The 26,522-nt window shown below is 38.3% G+C and overlaps 1 protein-coding gene across 1 annotated transcript in view; it reads left to right on the forward strand.

The window, feature by feature from the left end:
- Window positions 1-2,951: 2,951 nt before the first annotated feature.
- MAGED1 (MAGE family member D1) overlaps window positions 2,952-26,522 on the forward strand; it is a 75,402-nt gene continuing 51,831 nt past the window's right edge. The window contains exon 1 of the mRNA XM_065916043.1: window positions 2,952-3,001. The gene's annotated coding sequence lies outside the window, so the exon portion shown is untranslated. The remainder of the gene's footprint in view (window positions 3,002-26,522) is intronic.

Below are 26,522 nucleotides of genomic sequence, written 5' to 3' on the forward strand. Positions count from 1 at the left end.
GGATTTCCCAGGAAAAAATATTGGAGAAGGTTGCCATTTCCTTCTTCAGGGGATCTTCCCAACCCAGGAATCAAACCCTCATCTCCTGCATTGGCAGGCAGGGTTCTTTACTACTGAGCCACCAGGGAAGCCCCACTATTCCACTTACTTGGTTTATTTCTACACAGTACTTGTCACCTTTTAGTATGTATTTTCTAAAATATTTTATTATTCATGACACAAGAATGAAACTTCTGTTAGAGCAGAAACTTTGCCCATTTTAGTCACAGTTCTATCATCAGGGCCTGGTGCATATTAAGTAAATTTTTTTTGCATGAAGTAATCAAAATTTTGATTGTGGAGGTCACCAAGGAAAATGCTCAAGTTTCACTGCCTCTGGATTTATAATAATCCATTGTTGTTTTTTTTTTTCTTTCCAGCTCAATTCCAAACACAGTTAATCTTAATATCATAAACCCCCTCGTTTTCTGTATTTGGTCACTGATCACCACAATAGTCTCTAAACCAACCTCTCTGCCTCAAGGTTGCACTTGTTGCTGTTCAGCTACTCAGTCATGTCCTACTCTTTGCAACCCATGTACTGCAGCATGCCAGGCTTCCTTGTCCTTCACTATCTCTCAGAGTTTACTCAAATTCAGGTCCACTGAGTCAGTGACGCCATCCAACCATCTCTTCCTCTGTCATCCCCATCTCCTCATGCCTTCAATTTTTCCCAGCATCAGGGTCTTTTCCAGTGAGTCGGCTCTTCGCATCACGTGGCTGAATTATTGGAGCTTCAGCCTCAACATCAGTCCTTCCAATGAATATTTGGGGTTGTCCCTTAGGATTGACTGATTTGATCTCTTTGCTGTCCAAGGGACTCTTAAAAGTCTTCTCCAGCACCAAAGCTTGAAAGTATCAATTCTTCAGTGCTCAACCTTCTTTATGGTTCAACTCTCCCATCCATATACGACTACTGGAAAAACCAGACAGATGTTTTTGTCAGCAAAGTGATGTCTTTGCTTTTAACATGCTGTCTAAGTAAGTTATAGCTTTTCTTCCAAGGAGCAACTGTCTTAATTTCATGGCTGCAGTCACCATCTGCAGAGATTCTGGAGCCCAAGAAAATAAAGTCTGTCAGTGTTTCCATTTCTCTCCCCATCTATTTGCCATGAAGTTATGGGACCAGATGCCATGATCTTAGCTTTTTGAATGTAAAGTTTTAAGCCAGCTTTTTTTTTAAGCCAGCTCCTCTTTCACCTTCATCAAGAGGCTTTTTAGTTCCTCTTCACTTTCTGGCATTAGGGTGGTGTGATCTGCCTATCTGAGGTTATTGATATCTCTTCAGGCAATGGTGATTTGAGCTTGAGCTAATCCAGCCTTGCATTTCCCATGATGTACTCTTCATATAAATTAAATAAACAGGGTGACAATATACAGCCTTGATGTACTCCTTTCCCAAGTTTCAACAAGGTTGCACTGGTACAACCCATTTTCTATATTTTGATTTGAAACATTACTACATTTTTTCTTGCTTAAAATTGTCTTTGATTTTCTGTTTTCCTCATAATTAAGCTAAAACTCCATAAAATGGCATGCAAGGTTCTTCCTTGTCTGGTCTCTTACATTCAGCCTTCATCTCTCATCACTGTTTCTTTCACACTATACTTCAAATCTACTATCTTTCTTCCTTTCCATTCATCCATTCCATCATTTATTCAACATTAAACAAGTCTTCATTGAGCACCCTCTAGGATATAAGGAGTATTTTAGATTTTAATTATTCACCAGTTGATGGAGTAGCCATAGTTTCAATACTGTCTTCTCTTCACCTATTATTATTGTCACATTATAGTGCTATTAGTTGTTTATGTGTTCATTTCCCTCACTGGTTGGAGGGTCTTGAAATTCAGGATTATATCTTAATCTTCTTCATATGGATAATATCAGGAACAGACCCTTACACCAAGTGGTTGTTCAAAATCTGTTGGTTGAATGACAAAACATGAGTCAAATGCTGAAATGAACTATACAAATATTAGCAAAAGTAAAGACCTTGTGCTAGCCCTTGTCATTGCCCTGACCACATTTTGGTCATTTATTCACTCCACAAGCATCTATAATCACCTATTTTATGCTAGACTCTTATGTGTTTAAATGTTACCTTAGCCCCTACGCTGTGGGCTTCTAGTGCCATGTCTCTGGGTCTAGCATGGTATTTGGTACACTAGCGAACTGGCTGAAAATAACCACAAAGAGAACTGGGGTACAGATTTTGGCCCTAGAGGAGTTTTCTGGAGGTAATAGCAATAGGTAACTCAATATTGAACTTTTAACCAAAGTAAGGCTTATTCTTTTTTTTTTTTGGCTTATTCTTATTATTGAAACTTTTTGTCAATTATCATTGTCCTCGTTTGGGTGGGGGGTATACAAGTACACAAGAATGCTTTCTAAATGAGTTCACTTTCATTTGCAAATTTGAGTATGGAATGTTGCTCTCTGGATAACATTCCAAGACAGAAATGATTCTGATTTAAGACTTTTTAAAGATCTTGAAATTTTTATACCAGTAATTAAAATGAACTTATTTTTTAATTCCAGAAAGCAGTTAATCAGTATGGTAAATATGTTACTGTAGACATCCGAAAGTTAAGGAAGTAACAGTACTTGAAAGTCTGAATCAGCAAGGTGAGGTGACAAATAGGATACATAGAGTTTGGCAGAGATGCTGCAGTTCCTGGGATGACTAGGGCTAGTAGGATTTGTAAAAAGTTACTGATCCTTCTTCCAGACATTCTACGTCACTATCCAGGTGCGCATCTGGTGAGAGAGCCATTGAGATACAGTATTTCAAAAGCTTGCTAGAGAGGCACAGGAAGTTGTCTGGAGTGAAGGCGGAGGTGGGGGCGGGGAGTAGGGGGCGGGGGTGAGGGTGTGGCGTCCTGGGCAAAAGCTTCCGCCAAACAAAAGAAATTGGCACTTCCGGTCACGCCTTCATCTTGTCGCGGCGTTCTTCACCAAGGTGAGTGAAAGGAAAGGGACTGATAATTTCCACAAGTGAATCCCCAAACACTTCAGGAACGCTTTCCTCTTTGTTTTACCTCGAGGTGGAAAGAATTCATCTCCAGGGTGCATTGAAGGATGTTTCTAACGCTGTGGTTCTGATCTCTAGCTCCACTCTCTCACTCCTCGGGAGATGGCTGGCCGATATCCCCTCCTCCTTCTGATTCTCATGGTCCTTTTATCCCTGATTATTCTTCACTTCACCTCTTTATCTCGAATTCTCTTCCCGGTCTTTCTGAATTTGAATCATTCCCTGTACCATCGATTTCTTTCCTAGCTCTTACTCCCACCTTCCACCCCGCCCTCCTCTTAGCTTCAGAACTTTTGTTACCTTCTTCCCCGACTCTGGCTTCCCTGGTGGCTTAGACGATAAAGTGTATACCTGCAATGCGGGAGACCTAGGTTCGATCCCTGGGTCGGGAAGATCCCCTGGAGAAGGAAATGGCAACCCACTCCTGTACTCTTACCTGGAATATGCCATGGACGGAGGAACCTGGTAGGCTACATACAGTCCATGGGGTTGCAAAGAGTCGGAAACGACTGAGAGACTTCTCTTTCTTTCTTTCCCCCAGTCTGAGCCTACATTCTTCCCTTTTTCCCCTTTCGACCTCAGTATTTTACTTCCCCTGAAGACTTCTGATTCTCTTTGGTCCTGCTTCTGCAGAGGACAGTGAATTATTTATTAATACTTTATAAAATCAGGTGTGACTTCAATTTCAAGGGCAAGGCTGTTTTTGTTGTTTTTAAAAATAAGCAAAGGAGCAGAAGATTTTTGGAGCTCTCAGAGACGTATGAACTTGTGCAGATTATGTACTTGTATTTATTTATTACCCTAAATGAAATCACATATCAGATATTGCACTGGTTTCAGCCCATGACATAAAAAAAATTTGGTATACAACTGAATCTCCAAATTTTGAGTGACAAACATAGTTTTGCTTATAACTTGGTGTCAGCTTTAGAGGGTGGAAGCTTTCCCATCTCCTTTAGAATTTCTCACAGGGCAGAAATGGTTGACAGATATGACATCCAATCACAAATTTATTAATTCATATGAGTTGGATTTATTATGTAAATCTTTACCTGGTGTTCAGTAGCAACATTGAAGAGCAAGTTGACAGATTTTTCAGACAAGGTTTTTTTTTAGGAGTTATGCATGTATTATCTGTTTAATGTAGCAACATTGAAGAACAAGTTGACATTTTTCAGACAAAGATTTTTTTTTGGAGCTATGCATGTATTATCTATTTGGTGCAATATGAATTTTGTCTTTTTCATTTGTTGCAATGTGAAATTATGTTTTTGCACCATTTATCATGTGTAATCTGTCTTGCAAGACCATTAATTATCACAATTTATTATTTCAATTCCAAGAGAGAGATAATTAAATTTATAATGAGGGTGAGGGGGTATTTCAGGTTATAAAGAGGAATTTAACTAGCAGTCTCCTTGAACAAGCAACTTATTCCCTCTTCTGTAATGTGTTAGACTTGCCAAAATAAGGGATGATTAAGTATAGTTGAGAGACAATGAGTGAATATATAATAAATATATAATAGGTTGTGATAGAGAGGGTTGTACTGTGTTAGATAGGAAAGGCAGGAAGGCCTCCCTGGTATTGTGACATTTGAGCAGAAATCTAAAGAAAAAGAGGGCACAGACTATACAGATATGAGTGGGAAGCCGGGATATATTTATGCCAGTGGCTTTGCATTTGTTGGTCACTTTGCTTCCAACATTCCCTCTTCTCTCCTCTGCCTGTGGTCACTAGCCTGCATAGCATTAATGCACCACTCTGCCTACTCCAATGATCTAATCTGTCCATGTAAGTTCCCCATATTGTCTTTCTCCTGGCTAGCTTCTTGTTACCATTTAGGTGAATTGTCAGTTACCAGCCCCCCTGGGAAGACACATCTGCCTCTATCCTCACCTCTTCCTCAATGTGTTTATTTGTGGTGCATGCTATCCTACAGCGTATTTGCTTTCCTCTCTCACTGCTCTTTTCACTGTGTGTTCATAATGTTGTCCATAAATGTTTGGTGTGGTAAATTGAAATGAATTTAGTGCCTGTCTTTTATATACAACCTTTTTAATGTAGTTGGCTCCCTAGTTAATGTTCAGAACCGCTGTTTAAAGTCAGTATCATCATTGTCATTTTCCTGATGACAAAACCCAGACTCAGGTGGTTAGTAACTTGCTAAATGGTAGTGGAGTTAATGGAGTTCAAGTCTGTCAGATACTCAGTCCTGGCCTGATCATCTCTTTCTCTCTCTCTGTCTCTGTTTATTAATGAGAAGTAGAAAATGCACAATATTTTATTAGACATAGTCTGGATATAAAAATTTCATTTTGTAAGCTTTCTTTCACAAGTCTGATTATATCAGGTACTTGATTTACTTCCTAGTTATAAATGTTAAGAGCTGAAAAGTGTGATGACATTTTACCTGATTTTTTTCCCATTTTCAAACTTTCTTTTTTTCCTTTTTAATTTTTATTGGGGTATGAATTCATAAGGGTACAACTGAAAGCATTGTCACCACTGTGTAACCTACCACATGATCCAGCAATTCCACTCATGGCATATATCTGGAAAAAGTGAAAACACTAATTTGAAAAGATGTGTGCACTCCAATGTTCTTAGCAGCACTATTTACAATGGCCAGGATATGGAAACGACCCAAGTGTCCATCAGCAGATGAATGGATAAAGATATGGTGTATATGTACAATGGAGTATTGCTGTTTAGTCGCTAAGTCATGTCCAACTCTTTTGCTACCCCCTGTACTGTAGCTCGCCAGGCTCCTCAGTCTGTGGAATTTCCCAGCAAGAATACTGGAGTAGGTTGCCATTTCCTTCTCAAGGGGATCTTCCTGACCCAGGGATCCAACTCGCATCTCCTACATTGGCAGGCAGATTCTTTACCACTGAGCCAGCAGGGAAGCCTCGCAATTATCAGCTATAAAAAAGAATGAAATTCTGCCATTTGTAGCAGTGTTGTATGGACCTAGAGCATATTATGCTTAGTGAAACAGAGAAATACAAATACTTTATGGTATCACTTATATTTGGAATCTAAAAAATAATACAAATGAATATATATAGCAAAACAGGAACAGACTTGGTGATATAGAAAACAAACTAGTGGTTACCAGCAGAGAGAGGGGCAAATAGCAGTATGGGATTAAGAGATACAAACTACTATGTATAAAATAGATAAGCAATAAGGATATATTGTATAGCACATGGATTTATAGCCATTATCTTATAATAATTTTTAATGGAATATAATCTGTAAAAACACTGAGTCACCATGCTATACACCTGAAACTAATATAATATTGTAAATCAACTGTAAATTCATGTTGGGCTTCCCTGGTGGTCATTGTTAAAGAATCTGCCTGCCAGTGCAGGAAACGCAGATTCGATGCTTGGTCCTGGAAGATCCCCTGAAGAAGGAAATGGCACCTCGCTTCAGTATTCTTGCCTGGAAAATCCTATGGATAGAGGAGATTGCAAAAGAGTGGGACATGACTTAACGACTAAACAACAGCATACTTCATTAAAGAAATTATCAGTATCTGAAATCCCTTGAATATATTTCCCTACCAGTTACAATCTAAGCCCCAAATTAACCACATCTTGGCTTCTATCACTGTATAATAATTTTCCCGTTTTGGGACTTTATAAAAATATAGTATAGTATGTTTTTGTGTGTGTTTGACTTTGGCTTAAGATTTTGTTTTTGATACTGATCCAAGTTATCAGTGTAGTAGTAATTCCTTCATTCTTATAGCTCTGTATTCCATTGTGTGAATATGCCACAACTGATAGGCATTTTGGTTGTTTACATCTTTGATCTGCAAATAGTACTATAAACATTCTAGAACATGTCTTTTGGTGATATGTACACAAGATTTCTGTTGAACATATACCTAAGAGTAGAGTTGATGAGTTCATAGGTTATGGATAAAATTAGCTTTAGTAAGTGTTGCCAACCAGTTTTCCAAAGCAGTTGTACTAAAGAAACTCCTAATAGAAAATTTTAAGAGTTCCAGTGTTCTAGAATATTACCAACACTTACTGTGTTGTCTTTTTAAGGAAAAAATATGTAACCATTCTAGTGGCTATTAATGGTATCTTGTGGTTTTAGTTTGCATATCTCTGCTGATAAATGTGCATCTTTTCCTGTTTGTTGGCCTGGATATCTTTTTTTCAAGGTGCCTGTTCAAGTATTTTGATCACTTTTTCTCCTGGACTATCCTTTTGTTCTGTAGAAGATCTTTCTTTAGTAAGGATGTGAATACTATGTTAGATCTGTTTATTGCAAATTTCAATTGCTTGCACTTTCAAACTCTTAATGGTGTCTTTTGATGAACTGAATACAGCCACATTTTGGAGATATTGCAGGTTTGCTTCTACCATTGCAGTAAAGTGAATATCACAATGAAACAAGTCATACAAATTTTTTGGTTTCAAGTGCATTTAAAAGTTAATTTTGCACTATGCTGTAGTCAAGTAAGTGTGCAATGCATGCATGCTCAGTCGTTAAGTCTTGTCCAACTCTTTGCGACCCCATGGACTGTAACCCGCCAGATTTCAGGCAAGGCTACTGGAGTGGGTTGCTGTTTCTTCCTCCAGGGGATCTTCCCAACCCAAACCTGTGTCTCCTGCATTGGCCACCTGGGAAACTCCAAGTGTGCAGTAGCACTGTCTAAAAAACAAAGAATATACCTTAATTAAAAATTACTTTATTTCTGTTTTTTTTTCATTTATGTTTATTAATTGGAGGCTAATCACTTTACAATACCGCAGTGGGTCTTGTCATACATTGACATGAATCAGCCATGGATTTACATGTATTTCCCATCCCGATCCCCCCTCCCACCTCCCTCTCTACCCAATCCCTCTGGGTCTTCCCAGTGCACCAATGTTAGCCATCATCACACAGGGTTGCCACAGACCTTTTATTTGTAAAAAATGCAGTATTTGTGAAGTGCAGTAAAACAAGATATGCTTGTATCTCAATTTTAATATTGTTGTGTTCATAATTTTTCCTCTATATGTTTGTTTGTCCTGGTTAAGAAATCTTTGCCTTTCTCAAAGTCATGGAGATATTTTTCTATGTGATGTTATTGTTTAATCTCATTTATATTTCTAATTCATTTGATACTGATTTTATTGTATGTTGCCAGTATGAGATATGGATAAAGGCCCATTGTTTTTGTTGTTGTTTTGAAACAGACATCCAGCAATTCAATACCATTTATTGGAAAGATCATCCTTTCCCTCTAGTGTCATCATCTTTTTCATAAATCAGATAATTAAGTTATATATGTGGGTTTGTTTCTGGATTCTTTTCATCTTGGTTTTTCTTTTCTTGTATGAGTACCACTGTCATAATTAATGTAACTTTATAATGTATCTTATATATGGTCAGTAAGTCCTACAATTTTGCTCTTTTTTCTTTAATAATGCTTTGGTTATTCTTGGGCTTTTGAGTTCCCATATACATTTTAAATAATTAATTAATGTATTATTTTAATTGGAGGCTAATTACTCTGCAATATTGTAGTGGTTTTTGCCATACATTGACATGAGTCAGCCACAGGTGTACATGTGTCCCTCATCCCGAACCCCCTCCCACCTCCCTCCCCGTCAGAGCCCTCTGGGTTGTCCCAGTGCACTGTCTTTGAGTGCCCTGTTTCATGCATTGAACTTGGACTGGTGATCTATTTCACATATGGTAATATACATGTTTCAATGCTATTCTCTAAAATCATCCCACTCTCACCTTCTCCCACCGAGTCCAAAAGTCTGTTCTTTATATCTGTGTCTCTTTTGCTGTCTCACATATAGGGTCATTGTTGCCATCTTTCTAAATTCCATATATATGCATTAATATACTATATTGGTGTTTTTCTTTCTGACTTACTTCATTCTGTATAATAGGCTCCACCTATTTCATCCACCTCATTAGAACTGATTCAAATGCATTCTTTTTAATAACTGAGTAATATCCCATTGTGTATATGCACAACAGCTTTCTTATCCATTTGTCTGCCGATGGACTTCTAGGTTGCTTCCATGTCCTAGCTATAGTAAACAGTGCTGTCATGAACAGTGGGGTATACGTGTCTCCTTCAACTCTAGTTTCCTTGTTGTGTATACCCAGCAGTGGGATTGCTAGGTCAAATGGCAGTTCTATTTCCGGTTTTTAAAGGAATCTCCACACTGTTCTCCATAATGGCTGTACTAGTTTGCATGCCCACCAACAGTGTAGGAGGGTTCCCTTTTTTCCACACCCTCTCCAGCATTTATTGTTTGTAGACTTTTTCATAGCAGCCATTCTGACCGGCATGAGATGGTACCTCATTGTGGTTTTGATTTGCATTTCCCTGATAATGAGTGATATTGAGCATCTTTTTTTTTCCATTTATTTTTATTAGTTGGAGGCTAATTACTTTACAGTATTGAAGTGGGTTTTGTCATACATTGACATGAACCAGCCATGGATTTACGTGTGTTCCCCATCCCGATCCCCCCTCCCACTTCCCTCTCTACCTGATCCCTCTGGGTCTTCCCAGTGCACCAGGCCCGAGCACTTGTCTCATGCATCCAACCTGGGCTGGTGATCTGTTTCACCCTTGATAATATACATGTTTCGATGCTGTTCTCTCGAAACATCCCACCCTCGCCTTCTCCCACAGAGTCCAAAATTCTGTTCTGTACATCTGTGTCTATTTTTCTGTTTTGCATATAGGGTTATCGTTACCATCTTTCTAAATTCCATATGTATGTGTTAGTATACTATAATGGTCTTTATCTTTCTGGCTTACTTCACTCTGTATAATGGGCTCCAGTTTCATCCATCTCATTAGAACTGGTTCAAATGAATTCTTTTTAATGGCTGAGTAATATTCCCTAGTATTTATGTACCACAGCTTCCTTATCCATTCGTCTGCTGATGGGCATCTAGATTGCTTCCATGTCCTGGGTATTATAAACAGTGCTGCAATGAACATTGGGGTGCACGTGTCTCTTTCAGATCTGGTTTCCTCGGTGTGTATGCCCAGCAGTGGGATTGCTGGGTCATATGGCAGTTCTATTTCCAGTTTTTAAAGAAATCTCCAAACTGTTCTCCATAGTGGCTGTACTAGTTTGCATTCCCACCAGCAGTGTAAGAGGGTTCCCTTTTCTCCACACCCTCTCTAGCATTTATTGCTTGTAGACTTTTGGATAGCAGCCATACTGACTTGCATGTAATGGTACCTCATTGTGGTTTTGATTTCCATTTCTCTGATAATGAGTGATGTTGAGCATCGTTTCATGTGTTTGTTAGCCATCTGTATGTCTTCTTTGGAGAAATGTCTGTTTAGTTCGCAGAAATAGAAGGAACATACCTCAACATATAAAAGCTGTATATGACAAACCCACAGAAAGCATTACCGTCAATGGCGAAAAATTGAAAGCATTTCCCCTAAAATCAGGAACAAGACAAGGGTGCCCACTCTCACCACTACTATTCAACATAGTTTTGGAAGTTTTGGCCACAGCAGTCAGAGCAAAAAAAGAAGTAAAAGGAATCCAGATAGGAAAAGAAGAAGTGAAACTCTTGCTGTTTGCAGATGACATGATCCTCTACATAGAAAACCCTAAAGACTCCACCAGAAAATTACTAGAGCTAATCAATGAATATAGTAAAGTTGAGCATCTTTTCATGTGTTTGTTAGCCATCTGTGTGTTTTCTTTGGAGAAATATCTGATTAGTTCTTTGGCCCATTTTTTGAATGAGTCGTTTATTTTTCTGGTATTGAGCTGCATGAGCTGCTTGAATATTTTTGAGATTGTTTGTCAACTGCTTCATTTGCTATTCTTTTCTCCCATTCTGAAGGCTGTCTTTTCACCTTGCTTATAGTTTCCTTCATTGTGCAAAAGATTTTAAGTTTAATTAGGTCCCATTTGTTTATTTTTGCTTTTATTTCTATTACTCTAGGAGGTGGGTCATGGAGGATCCTGCTGTGATTTATGTCGGAGAATGTTTTGCCTATGTTTTCCTCTAGGAGTTTTATAGTTTCTGGTCTTACATTGAGACCTTTAATCCATTTTGAGTTTATTTTTGTGGATGGTGTTAGAAAGTGTTCTAGTTTCATTCTTTTACAGGTGGTTGACCAGTTTTCCCAGCACCACTTGTTAAAGAGATTGTCTTTTCTCCATTGTGTATTTTTGCCTCCTTTGTCAAAGATAAGGTGCCCATAGGTTCGTGGATTCGTGTCTGGGCTTTCTATTTTGTTCCATTGATCTGTAATTCTGTCTTTGTGCCAGTACCATACTGTGTTGATGACTGTAGCTTTGTAGTATAGTCTGAATTCAGGCGGGTTGATTGCTCCAGTTCCATTCTTCTTTCTCAAGATTGCTTTGGCAGTTCCATTCTTCTTTCTCAAGATTGCTTTGGCTATTCAAGGTTTTTTGTATTTCCATACAAATTGTGAAATTATTTGTTCTACTTCTGTGAGAAATACCGTTGGTAGCTTGATAGGGATTGCACTGAATCTATAGATCGCTATGGGTATTATACTCATTTTCACCCATATACATTTTTTAGAGAGCTTCCCACGTGGCACTAGTGGTAAAGAACCCGCCTGCCAGTGCAGAAGACTTAAGAGATGTGGGTTTGATCCATCAGGAACATCCACTGGAGGAGGGCATGGCAACCCACTTCAGTATTCATGCCTGGAGAATCCCATGGACAGGGGAGACTGGAGGGCTGTGGTCTCTAGGGTCACCAAGAGTTGGACACACCAGAAGTGACTTAGCATGTACACATTTTAGAATCAGCTTGTCAGTTTTCACAAAAATCCTTCTTGGCATTTTGATTCAGATACCACTTTAATAGATCAATTTGATACTTTCCCCATAAATATCTCAGTGTTCATCTCCTAATATTAGGAGCATTTTGTAAATAATTTAATTGCCATTATCTTACTAAGAAAACTTAACAGTAATTCCCTAATATCATATACCTACCTACTGCATTTTCAGATTTTTTTCAAACTAGTCTTTTATTTAAAACTGTTATCCAACCTAATGTGTTTTTATATTTCTTAAGATTTTATTGTTATTTTTTATATTTTATTAAACTTGTTATATATCTAGTACTTTTCAGGTCATTACTTCTGTTGCTCAAACTGTCCAGTTTGGAAGTAGCTATATGAAACTCCTTCACATTGGCTTCTGTTTTTTTCCTTTTATTCCTGAAATTTTCAAATAGTTTTAAAGAAGAAAGTAGTAAACACACACACACACACACACACATAACCATGCATAAATCCTTTCCCAAGTTTCAACAATTAATACCATTTAATCAATTTCGTTTGATTTTTTTTCTCCTCACCCACTCTTCTCACTGGGACATTTGAGAAAATGGCGCTCAGCCAGTGTGTCATTGCACAGATAAATAACTCATAATGGATCCCTAAGTCATAGGTGTGTTAAATAAGGAACCACTCGGCCATTATGAACATTTCCCTGGTGGCTCAGACGGTAAAGCATCTGCCTACAATGCATGAGACCTGGGTTCGATCCCTGGGTTGAGAAGATCCCCTGGAGAAGGAAATGGTAACCCACTCCAGCATTCTTGCCTTGAAAATCCCGTGGATGGAGGAGCCTAGTAGCCTACAATCCATGGAGTTGCAAAGAGTTGGACACGACTGAGCAACTTCACTTCACTTCAGGCCATTATACTTAATAAGATTAACACAGTAATTCTTTATATCATCTAATATTCAGTTCATATTCAGATTTCCATGAGTGTTGGAAAAATGTCTATTTACAGTAGCTTTGTTAAATCTATATCCAAAGAAAGACCATTTATTGCTACTGGCTGTTTTTCTCTTGAGCCTCTTTTCCTGTAAATCCTCTAAAGCCCCCACCCCCATTCCCTGCCAATTTTAAAGACTGTTGATTTATTGGAGAAACTAAGTCATTTGTCTGATTGACAAATGGATTTAGATGATTGCTTCTTTGACATGGTTTTTATTGTATTCTCCTTCCTATATTTCCTCTTCACTGGAATTTAGAGCTAGAGGCTTGATTAGCTTTGGTTTAATTACTTTTTAAAGGTAAGAATCATCTCAGGCAGTGTAATGCACTTTTTATTGCATTACCTCATGGGTGGTTTTCTCTTTTTAACTGATGCTGGGGTTGATCCCTCTATTGTAGCGTTTCCTCCGAACCTTTCTCCTGTTGATTTTCACAGCCATTGGAGATAACTGTCTAAATTCAGTATTTCAATAGTGGCTGTAAAGTAGTGGTAGAATTCTACCAGTTATTCTGCATTTATTAGCTGGGATTATTTTATAAAGGAGACCTTTTCCTTGCCAGCTACGTTTTTTGTTCTAATTTATGTTTCGAAACTCAGGATTTATGAACAGAAAAAGACTCAGACATGGAAAACAAGCTGACATTTACCAAATGGGATAGTAGGATTAGGGGAGGGAGAGATAAATTAGAAGTTTGGGATTAAAATATACACTATTATTTATAAAACAGATAAACAGCAAGACCCTATTTTATAGTACCGGGAACTGTGCTTAATATCTCATAATAACCTATAATAGAAAAGAATGTGAAAAACTATATATACATACACATATGTGTGTATAACTGAGTCACTTTACCATACACTTGAAACTAACATGACATTATAAATTAACTGTATTTAAAACAGAAAGGGTAAATGCTTTTTTCCCCCATATATCAGTTTTCAGAATTGATTTCCTAGAGACCTTTATTGTTTAATATCATTAAGAATTCATGGATTTTTATGTATTTAATGTGTATCCATGGTGATTAAAATTTTTCACTGAGGTATAGTTGGTTTACAATGCTTTCTTAGTTTCAGGTCTACAGCAAAGTGATTCAGTTACAGACATATATATATTCTGATTATTTTCCATTAGAAGTTATTATAAGATATTGAATATAGTATCCTATGCTATACAGTAAATCCTTGTTGCTTATCTATTTTATATGTATAGTAGTGTGTATATTAAACCCATCAGTTCAGTTCGGTTCAGTCGCTCATTCATGTATGACACTTTGTGATGCCATGGACTGCAGCACGCCAGGCTTCCTGGTACATCACCAACTCTCGGAGCCTGCTACAACTCATGTCTATCGAATTGGTGATGCCATCCAAACATCTCATCCTCTGTCATCCCCTTCTTCTCCTGCCTTCAGTCTTTCCCAGCATCAGGGTCTTTTCCAGTGAGTCAGTTCTTCCCATCAGGTGAATAAAGTATTGGAGCTTCAGCTTCAGCATCAGTCCTTCCAGTGAATATTCTGGACTGATTTCCTTTAGGATTGACTGGTTTGATCTCCTTGCAGTCCAAGGGACTCTCAAGAGTCTTCTCCAACACCACAGTTCAAAAGCATCAAATTTTGGCACTCAGCCTTCTTTATGGTCCAACTCTCACATCCATACGTGACTACTGGAAAAACCATAGTTTTGACTAAACGGACCTTTCTCGGCAAGGAAATGACTGCTTTTTAATACGCTGTCTAGGTTGGTCATAGCTTTTCTTCCAAGGAGCAAGTGTCTTTTAATTTCATGGCTGCAGTCATGGTCTGCAGTGATTTTGGAGACCAAGAAAATAAAGTCTGGCACTGTTTCCATTGTTTCTCCATCTATTTGCCATGAAGTGATGGGACCGGATGCCATGATCTTAGTTTTCTGAATGTTGAGTTTTAAGCCAAGTTTTTCACTCTCCTCTTTCACTTTCATCAAGAGGGTCCTCAGTTCTTTGCTTTCTGTCATAAGGGCGGTGTCATCTGCATATCTGAGGTAATTGATATTTCTCCCGGCAATCTTGATTCCAGCTTGTGCATCATCCAGCCCGGTATATTGCATGATGTACTCTGCATATAAACTAAATAAGCAGAGTGAAATATACAGCCTTGATTTACTTCCTTTCCCAGTTTGGAACCAGTCTGTTGTTCCATGTCCAGTTCTAACTGTTGCTTCTTGACCTGCATACAGATCTGTCAGGAGGCAGGTCAGGTGGTCTGATATTCCCATCTCTTTGGGAATTTTCCACAGTTTGTTATGATCTACCCAGTCAAAGGCTTTGGCGTAGTCAATAAAGCAGAAGTAGATGTTTTTCCGGAACTCTCTTGCTTTTTCGATGCTCCAACAGATGTTGGCAATTTGATCTCTGGTTCCCCTGCCTTTTCTAAATCCAGCTTGAACATCTGGAATTTCGCAGTTCACATACTGTTGAAGCCTAGCTTGGAGAATTTTGAACTTTACTTTGCTATCATGTAAGATGAGTGTAGTTGTGCAGAAGTTTTAAACATTCTTTGGCATTGCCTTTCTTTGGGATTGGAATGAAAATTGACCTTTTTCAGTCCTGTGGCCACTGTTGAGTTTTCCAAATTTGTTGGTATTTTGAGTGCAGCACTTTAACAGGATCTTTCTTTAGGACTTGAAATAGCTCAATTGGAATTCCATCACCTCCACTAGCTTTGTTCATAGTGATACTTCCCAAGGCCTACTTGACTTCACACTCCAGGATGTCTGTTAGTCTTTGCCCTGCTTCATTTTGTACTCCAAGGCCACACTTGCCTGTTACTCTAGGTATCTCTTGACTTCCTGGTTTTGCATTCCAGTCGCCTATGATGAAAAAGACATCTTTTTTTTTGGTGTTAGTTCTAGAAGGTCTTGTAGCTTACCATAGAACTGTTCAACTTCAGTTTATTTGGCATTAGTGGTTGGGGCATAGACTTGCATTACTGTGGTATTGAATGTTTTGCCTTGGAAACGAACAGAGATCAATCTGTCATTTTTGACATTGTACCCAAATACTGCATTTTGGACTCCTTTGTTGAGTATGATGGCTAGTCCATTTCTTCTAAGGGATTCTTGCCCACAGTAGTAGATACAATGGTCTCCTGAATTAAATTCGCCCATTCCAGTCCATTTTAGTTCAGTGATTCCTAAAATGTTGCTGTTCACTGTTGCCATCTCCTGTTTGACCACTTCCGATTTACCTTGATTGATGGACCTAACATTCCAGGTTCCTATGCAATATTGTTCTTATAACATTGGACTTTTATTTCCATCATCAATCAAATCTACACCTGGCCTTTGTTTGTGCTTTGGCTCCATGTCTTCATTCTTTCTGGAGTTAACTTCTCTACACTTCGCCAATAGCATATTGGGCACCTACTGACCTGGGGGGTTAATCTTTCAGTGTCCTATCTCTTTGCCTTTTCATACTGTTCATGGGATTCTCAAGGCAGGAATACTGAAGTAGTTTGCCATCGCCTTCTTCAGTGGACCACATTTTGTCAGAACTCTCCACCATGACCCGTCTGTCTTGGGTGGCCCTACACGACATGGCTCATAGTTTCATTGAGTTCGACAAGGCTGTGGTCCATGTGATCAGTTTGTTTACTTTGCTGTGATTGTGGTTTTCATTCTGTCTGCCCTCTGATGAATGAAAATAAGAGGCTTATTGCCCCATGGCAGGCCACTGCTGACCCGTTCCTCCTCAGGAGACATTCAAACACTCAAAGGCAGGTCTGGCTTAGTCTCTGTGGGGTCTCTGGGTCCTGGTGCACACAGGTTTTGTTTGATCCCTCTGAGCATCTCTGGCGGATGTGGGGTGTGATTTTAAACCTGATTTTGCCTCCCTACTGCCTTGTTGGGGCTTTTCCTTTGCCCTTGGACATGGGGTATCTTTTTTGGTGGGATCCAACGTTCTCCTGTCAATGGTTGTTCAGCAATGAGTTGAAGTTTTGGAGTTCTTCGTCCTTCAACTCCACCATCTTGAATAATCCCCATTAAACTCATACTCCCCCTTTGGTAACTATACATTTGTTTTCTATATCTGTAAGTCTGTTTCTGTTTTGTAAATAGATTCATTTGCATTAGTTTTTAGATTCCACACATAAGTGATATGTGATAGTATTTGTCTTTCTCTGTCTTATTTAACTAAGCACAATATTCTCTAGGTCAGTTCATATTGCTGCAAAGGCAATACTTTGTTATTTTTTATGGCTGAGTATTATTCCATTGTATATAAATACCATATCTCTTTAGCAAGTAGTCTGTTGATGGGCACTTGGGTTGCTTCTATGTCTTGGCTGTTGTAAATAGTGCTGATATGAACATTGGGATGCATATATTTTTTCAAATTAGTTTTTGTCTTTTGGATCTATGACCAGGAATGGGATTGCTCGATCTTAGGGTAGTCTATTTTTATTAATAGCTTTTAAAGAAATCTCCATACTGTTACATAGTTCCTGTACCAGTTTACATTCCCACCCAATCGTGTAGGAGGGTTCCCTTTTCTCCATACCCTATCTAGCATCTATTATTTGTAGTATTGTGATTTTTTTTTTTGATGCTCAAATTGTGCCATTTTAGAAATCAGAAGTAGTTTTCAATTGTTTCCTGTATCATTTGACAAGATTTCATTAGATCTTGACTTCACTGCTCTCTGATACATTTTAGGTTCATCATGTACACTGTCTGCCCCAGTGCTGGAATCAGTCATTTTGCAAGGAATCGTGTATTCTTTCAGTAAGGATTGGTACTTAGAAAACAAGATGTGAAAAAAAGAAAAAAGAAAACAAGATGTGAATGCTCAGGAGATTTTTTTTTTGTCATTGCTACCTGACCTTTTGTTGTGCTCTTTTCCTCTCTATTTTGAATACATTTGAATGACTTTATTTATGTAGTCTTTCATTCATTCAGCAAAAATTCCCTTACAACGATATATATGGTGTTATGTTTGGTATAGGAGATGTGAAGGTAAATCTGACTAGTTTCCTGTCCTTGATGAAGTTTCATTATAGTGGTAATATGAATAAACAAGCAGTGACTAAAGAGTATGATCAGTACTCTGGTGGGCATAGGCAAGTGGGATTGACAATCTGTGGCAGCACAGAATGGGCATCTGAAAATGCCTTGGAAAGAGGAGATAATGCTTGATACTGGATGAGTTGAAGAAGTATGAAGGTAGAGGAGCTATGAAGGGTTTCAGTCAGAGGAAACTGAAAGAGGCAGATGGATCTTGATGTATTCAAGGAAAGGTATGTGTACAGTTGGTCATAACTGAAACATATGTTTTATGTAGGGGAGGAGAGACAAAATTGGAGACATGGATGGGGTCCAAGATGTTGAGAATCCCCAAAGTCAGATCAGAGAACTGAGATTTCACTCTGAAGGCTATGAAGGAGAAGTAATGAAATTGTCTTAAGCAAATGAGATATATAATCACCCCTGTGATGTACTGATAATGCACTGGCTGGGTGGGGAGGAATGGGGCAGTAGGAGAGTAGTAAGGAGGAGAAACAGAAGAGAAAGAATGTCATGTTACAGTGCACCTCAGGTATGTGTGTAGTATGTGGGAGAAGTATGTGTACATTACAATAGGTTATAATACATATACTATAGATTATATATACACACAATAAATAATACTTATTACATATAGAACTATATACAACAGGTATATATAAAATGTTTAATATATAATGTATATATATACACACACATGACTGTCCCACACACCACACATATATATATAGAATAATATATATATAAAATAGATCTGTGCATACACACATGGATGTAGTGTTATATGTTTATAGTTCTGTATGTGCATGTATATCCAGGGACTGTCTCATTGCCATGGATCTAGACTTTAGAATATTTCAGTGGAGAAGCATTTCCCAAGGAAGGCGGAGGGGAGGGAAACCACAATAAAGATTCTCCTTGACCTAACTTTAGTCATGCCCCTTTGAGCCCTTTTTTCAACTAAACTTTATCCCTGGGCATTGTCTTCACTTACTTAGCTCAGTTTTAGAAAGAATCCTGCCAAGTTAGTTTAGCAAGAATCCCCCCCACCCTTGCTTGATATTTTAGCACTCTGGTCTGCCTTCAGCGAGAATCCCAAGTCAGTTTAGCAAGGATCAACTTAGTCTTGATGTCTCCATTTAGTAATTTTCTATAGCTCCATGCCTGTAGATCCCCAGCTGTCTTTAACTGTATTCATAGTTGAGTCCAGTCTCTCCCCTGTATTGCAGTAGTCTTGACACCTATCACAGTAGTCTTTAATAAAGTGTTTCTTACCATTTTAACAAGTGTCAGAATGATTTTTTATTTAACAGGCCACACCAAAACTTTGGCCTATTGTGCTTTTCCTCTTCAAAGCTCCACCAGTTGGCACTGAGGCCCAGTTGTGTATCCTTGAGTAATCTTGAGAATTCCTCTTCCTCCTCTCTTTGGGATTTAAGGATATGGAGAGGGAGGGAGTGAGGTCATTTTTTTTCAGTTTCTCCCAGAGGTTAGTATTTCACTCTAACAGTTATCTCTGGGAGAGTGAAATGATGATTGAAGATGCTTATCTCCTTTTATATGTTTCTCTGTGCCAGGTATTGTTGTATACTAAAGAACGTGTATTGCACTTCTCTTTTAAAACTACTATCTTAAACTTTTAAAAGTATATAATGTGAAATTCATCTACGTGGATATATAAGATACAGACTTGAGATGGTTCTGTTAGGTTAAGGATTTAGGGGAAGTCAGGGCAGTGAGTGCGTATTGATCTGTATTGGTGAAGGCACAGAGGATCAGTAATGTAGTTAGCAAAGGCGTTGATGAAGTGAATGTAGACGCTTGTCTGTGAAAACTAGAATAGATAACAAGTGGTATATGTATATATTTACAATGAGAAATTTGAGCATGTTTCTATGTTCTGTAGTGGAAGAGCTAATAAAGTCAAAGAGGTTGTTGAAGAGGAGAGAAATGGGCTAACTGGAGAAACAGGTGTGGAAAAGATGTGGTATAGTGAATATGTGGAAGAACTGGCCATGAGCAAGAGAAGGGGCATCACTTCTAATATCAGAGTTAAAGAGGGTAAGAAAGGCTTGTTTGTGAGGTTGTGGAGAGGTAAGAGATTGAGTGTTGCTTTCTTGCCCTGATACATTCTCTGTGATAAGGTAGTAAGGGCTTTCTGGAGTGTGAGAGAGGATGAACAGGAGCCAGGGGGAGGAGGAGTAAGGTTGCACCCTTCTCTGGGGAATGAGAGAAGATTGTTGGGCAGTAAGTAATAAATGCATATCTGAGCTGAAAATAAAGTGATTTTAGTCTTGTCCTTTTTTCCAGGTGTATTCAGCTGCCAAGAAGTGGGAGTGAGGAAGGCAAACATTGGATTTGATTTTAGACTTGTGAATGTATGATGATGATTTTGGGTGGTGGGAAGTTTGAAGGGCTAAGTGGGTTGTTGAGGCTACTGATGAGGTTTGTTTAGGTTATAGACCATGGGGTCTAGTCCCATCAGGAAAGAGTGTATTCTCAGTAGGATTATGTAGAGAAGCTGGGTAGATAGGTGGGTGGCTGTCGGTGAAGCTGTATGGCGACTTCAAAGCTCAAAGAGTAGATGTTTAAAAGGTGGAACAGCAAATAAGAAATTGTGGTCACAGTAGGATATTGGAGTTTAAGATTTCAGAGGAAAAGTAGTTCTGAATGATGAGAAGGTTCTGTGGGTGGGTGAATTGGAGTGGAGGAGGTCAAGGAACTGTGAAACTGGGGGATGAACAAGCTAGCCATGGGATCATCGAAGATGGGAAAAGATACAGGGTTTAAGAGTGGAGAGGAAGGTGAGAAAGATGGTCTATTTTGTAGAAGAAGGGGTGACTGTGGCTGAGAAGCACATGGTATGACATTGATTGGACATTGGATATGACATGGATTGGACATTGATTGGACAAAGGATAGGACATTCCTATCCTTTGATAGGAATGGAGATTTTTACAGAAGGGAGGAGGAGTTAGGGAATGGAAGCAGCTTTGCACCAGATCCCTTGGATGGTCCTGGCTTTGTTTCACCTTTGTCTTTGCTTCACAAACTTTTTTCTTTTGGCCAAAAATCAGGACTAGGGAAGAACTGGTGGTAAAATCTTGAAGGGAAGCTAAGATAGCATTCTGTTCACTGATATCCTGTGCTTGGAGGGACTTGAACAACTGCCCTTAGCAACTTTCAGGGAAATGGCACTGCTGGTAGGACCCTAGCCTGCCCGGGCTTCCCATTTCAAGAATCCTACTATAAATGAATGTGGATAACCAGTGCCTATAGCTTTCACAAAGGGGTGGATGCTTTTTATATCATCCCTTATCTCAGAAGTTTGAGAACACATACTCTTAGGGGATGCTTTAAAGGAGTTCCATATGAAGGCCCTGGATTCTTTTTTTTAATGTTTTTCAAATTGTGTAATATAATAAAAATACCAAAAGTTGCATAAAGTGTAAAAGTACACTGAAATGAATAATTATAAAGTAAACACTCATAAAAGAACCTTCCAACACCAAATATAAAACATTGCAAGTTATCTAGAAGCCTCAATTCTCTCCCAGAGGTAATGGTTCTCTCCCAGAGGTAACCATTTATCCTGACTTGCCTTTTATGGTAATCATTTCTTCACATGTGTATATAGACACGTGTGCACATGCGCACCTACTTGTACATTCTACTGCTTATAAACACTGGGATTGCTTTCAGTTTTTGGCTGTTGTGAACAGTGCTGCTCCTGTTCCACATGTGCTTGAGATACATATCTGGGAGAGGGATTTGCTAGTAATAGTTTATGCATATCTTCAACTTTACTTTGTTGTTGTTCTTCAGTCGCTCAGTCATGTCTGACTCTTTGTAACCCCATGGACTGCAGCAAGCCAGGCTTCCCTGTCCTTCATTGTCTCCGGGAGTTTGCTCAAACTCATGCCCATTGAGTTGGTGATACTATCTAACCATCTCATCATTTTCCCCCTTCTCCTCCTGCCCTCAGTCTTTCTCAGCATCAGGGTCTTTTCCAGTGAGTTGGCTCTTTGCATCAGGTGACCAAAATATTGGAAATTCAGCTTCAGCATCAGTCCTTCCAATGAATATTCAGGGTTGATTTCCTTTAGGATTGACTGGTTTGATCTCCTTGCTGTCCAAGGGTCTCTCAAGAGTCTTCTCCAAAACCACAGTTCGAAAGCATCACTTCTTCTGTGCTCAGCCTTCTTTATGGTCCAACTCTCACATCTGTACATGACTACTAGAAAAACCATAATTTTGACTATATGGACCTTTGTTGGCAAAGTGATGTCATTGCTCTTTAACTTTAAAAGATAACTTTAACAGATAATTAAAAGATAATGGAAAATTGATTTTCAAAAGGATTGCACTGGTTTTGACTCGCACTAAAAGTATATGAGGATTCATACTTTGGTTCTTTTCTCCCCTAGTTTTGAGGCCAGAATACTATGGCTTGGAGGTGATCAGAGATAGCCAAGGACTCGTGATTTGCTGTGAATGGGGACTTGATTACAGTTTCACCTTTCTCCTGGAACAGTTGCCCTTAACTGCTTCAGTAGAGAACCTTGGTTTGGTCCTATCTTTCCCAGAATTTCTAGGCCCAAGAATTGGCCCTAGAATTCAGTGTGGTTGCTCAGCCTTTGAGGCCATTTGAGAATGAAGATAACATGGGTTACCATCCTACAGTGCTCCTCTTTCTTGGATGGTCCAAACAGTGATCTTAGCAATTAGCCAGGGGTTCTTTGTGTGGACTCTAACTCAGTTAACTCTTCCTCATACTCAGGGCTCAAGAACTGAAACCAGGAAGTGATCAGAGATAATTAGCATCTGTGGATAGCAAGATATAAAGACTTAGATGACCCTGTGTCTTTGGAAGATCCTTTAATAACCATCTTTAGCAACTCCAAGGAGGGAGCTGACTTTTTCCTTTCTTTCCCATAGTCTGTCCCTTAGGGAATCTTTGCCTTAGGTAGGGCCATGGCTTGCTGTTTCTTTCCCAACGTCTCAACTGTTGAGAACCTTGGTTGGTTTATTTCTGTGGCCAGTGTGAAGTGAAGCTGGCTGGGTAAGCATTTGGATTGCTTATAATGTCTGCTTACAAGAGTCTCATTTTTTTTTTTCCGTTTTTTCTCTTATTTATTTGGGGCTTGATCTTTTCATACAGTCATGTTCAACAGAAACCAAACTCTCTGGAGGATGCATATTCAGCTTTAAAATGCTTTACATTTCTAATACTGGGGAAGGCATTGTATTATAAATTGTCTCGGGGTCTAGAAAGTTGTTTTTAAATTTTTATTTGTTTTTAAAACTTATTACATTTTTAATTAATTTATTTTTTATTGAAAGATAATTGCTTTACAGAATTTTGCTGTCTTCTGTCAAACCTCAGCATGAATCAGCCATAGGTATACATATATCCCCTCCCTTTTGAAGCTCCCTCCCATCTCCCTCCCCTCCCAGCTCTCTAGGTTGATACAGAGCCCCTGTTTGAGTTTCCTGAGCCATACAGGAAATTCCTGTTGTCTGTCTATTTTACATATGGTAATATAAGTTTCCATGTTACTCTTTCCATACATCTCACCCTCTTCTCCCCTCTCCCCATGTCCATAAGTCAATTCTCTTTGTCTGTTTCTCCATTGTTGCCCTGTAAGTAAATTCTTCAGTTCCAGTTTTTAGATTCCATATATATGTGTTAGAATATGGTATGTATATTTCTCTTTCTGACTCACTTCACTCTGTATAATAGATTTTAGGTTCATCCACCTCATTAGAACTGACTAAAATGCATTTTTTATGGCTGAATAATATTCCATTGTGCATATATACCACAACTTCTTTATCTATTCATCTATCGATGTATATCTAGGTTGCTTCCATGTTCTAGCTATTGTAAATAGTGCTGCAATGAACAATTGGATACATATGTCTCTTTCAATTTTGGTTTCCTCAGGGTATATGCCTAGGAGTGGGATCCTGGATTATATGGTTGTTTTCTTCCTAGTTTTCAAAGGAATCTCCATATTGTCTTGCATAGTGGCTGTATCGGTTTACATGCGCACCAACAGTGCAAGAGTGTTCCCTTTTCTCCACTTCCTTTCCAGCATTTATTGTTTGTAAACTTTTTGATGAGGGCCATTCTGACTGGTGTGAGGTGATATCTCATTGTAGTTTTGATTTGCATTTCTCTAATAATGAGGGATGTTGAGCATCTTTTCATGTGTTTGTTAGCCATCTGTATGTCTTCTTTGGAGAATTGTGTGTTTAGGTCTTTTTCCCAGTTTTTAATTGGGTTGTTTGTTTTCCTGGTATTGAGTTGTATGAGCTGCTTGTATATTTTGGGAATGAATCCTTTGTCGGTTGTTTGATTTGCTATTATTTTCTCCCACTCTGAGGGTTGTCTTTTCACCTTGCTTATAGTTTCCTTTGCTGTGCAAATGCTTTTAAGTTTAATCAGGTCCCACTTCTTTACTTTTGTTTTTATTTTCATTACTCTAGGAGGTGGGTCATAGAGGATCTTGCTTTGATTTATTTCATTGAGTGGTCTGCCTATGTTGTCCTCTAAGAGTTTTATAATTTCTGATCTTACATTTAGGTCTTTAATCCATTTTGAGTTTATCTTTGTGTATGGTGTTAGGAAGTATTCTAATTTCATTCTTTTACATGTAGCTGTCCATTTTTTCCCAGCACCATTTATTGACGAGGCTGTCTTTGCCCCATTGTATAGTCTTGCCTCCATTTTCAGAAGTAAGGTGCCCATAGGTGTATGGGTTTATTTCTGGGCTTTCTATCTTGTTCCATTGGTCTATATTTCTGTGTTTGTGCCAGTACCATACTATTTTGATGACTGTAGCTTTGTAGTATAACCTGAAGTCAGGAAGCTTTTCTGGCTCCATTCTTCTTTCTCAAGACTGCTTTGGCTATTCGGGGTCTTTTGTGTTTCCATATGAACTGTGAAATTTTTTATTCTAGTTCTGTGAAAAATGCCACTGGTAATTTGATAGGGATTGCATTAAATCTGTAGATTCCATTTGGTAGTGTAGTCATTTTCACAATATTGATTCTTCCTACCCAGGAACATGGAATATCTCTCCATCTGTTTATGTCCTCTTTGATTTCTTTCTTTAGTGTCTTATAATTTTCTGCATACAGTTCTTTTGTCTCCTTAGGTAAGTTTATTCCTAGATATTTAATTCTTTTTTCTTTTGCAGTGGTGAATGGGATTGGTTCTTTAATTTCTCTTTTTGATTTTTCATTGTTAGTATATAGAAATGCAAGTGATGTCATCTGCAAACAGTGAGAGCTTTACTTCTTCTTTTCTGATCTGGATTCCTTTTTATTTCTTTTTCTGCTCTGATTCCAAAACTATGTTGAATAATAGTGGCAAAAGTGGACGCCCTTGTCTTGTTCCTGATAGTAGGGGGAATGCTTTCAGTTTTTCACCATTGAGAATAATGTTTGTTGTAGGCTATCATATATGGTCTTTACTATGTTGAGTTAGGTTCCTTCTATGCTCATTTTTGAAGAGTTTTAATCATAAATGTGTGCTGAATTTTGTCAAAGACTTCTTCTGCATCTATTGAGATGATCATATGGTTTTTATCTTTCAATTTGTTAATATGGTGTATCACATTGATTGATTTCCATATATTGAAGAATCCTTACATCCCTGGAATAAATCCAACTTGATCATGGTGTGTGAGCTTTTTGATGTGCTGCTGAATTCTGTTTGCTAAAATTTTGTTCAGGATTTTTGCATCTATGTTCATCAGTGATATTGGTCTTTAGTTTTCTTTTTCTGTGTTGTCTTTGTTTGATTTTGGTATCAGGGTGATGGTGGCCTCATAGAAAGAATTTGGAAGTGATCCTTCCTCTGCCATTTTTGAAAGAGTTTTAGGATAGGCATTAGCTCTTCTCTAAATGTTTGATAGAATTCTCCTGTGAAGCCATCTGGTCCTGGGCTTTTGATTTTTGGGAGATTTTGGATCACAGCCTCAATTTCAGTGCTTGTAATTGGGTTGTTCGTAATTTCTATTTCTTCCTGGTTCAGTATTGGAAGATTGAACTTTTCAAAGAATGTGTCCATTTCTTCCAGGTTATCCATTTTATTGCCATATAGTTTTTCATAATAGTCTCTTTTAGTCCTTTGTGTTTCTGCATTGTCTGTTGTAACCTTTCCTTTTTCATTTCTAGTTTTGTTGATTTGATTCTTCTCTCTTTCTTTCTTTATGAGTCTGGCTAAGGGTTTGTTAATTTTGTTAATCTTCTCAAAGAGCCAACTTTTAGTTTTATTAATTTTTACTATTTTTTCTTTCATTTCTTTTTCTTTTATTTCTGCTCAGATCTTTATGATTTCTTTCCTTCTACTAATTTTGGGGTTTTTTCTACTTCTTTTTCCAGTTGCTTTAGGTGTAAAGTTAGATTGTCTATTCAATGTTTTTCTTGTTTCTTGAGGTAGGATTGTATTGCTATAAACTTACCTGTTAGAACTGCTTTTGCTGCATCCCATTGGTTTTGAGTTGTCATGTATTCATTGTCATTTGTTTCTAGAAATTTTTTGATTTCCATTTCAATTTCTTCAGTAACCTGTTGGTTATTTAGAAACGTGTTGTTTAGTCTCCAC

Source organism: Muntiacus reevesi, chromosome X (assembly GCF_963930625.1).
Source record: "Muntiacus reevesi chromosome X, mMunRee1.1, whole genome shotgun sequence".
NCBI lineage: Eukaryota > Metazoa > Chordata > Mammalia > Artiodactyla > Cervidae > Muntiacus > Muntiacus reevesi.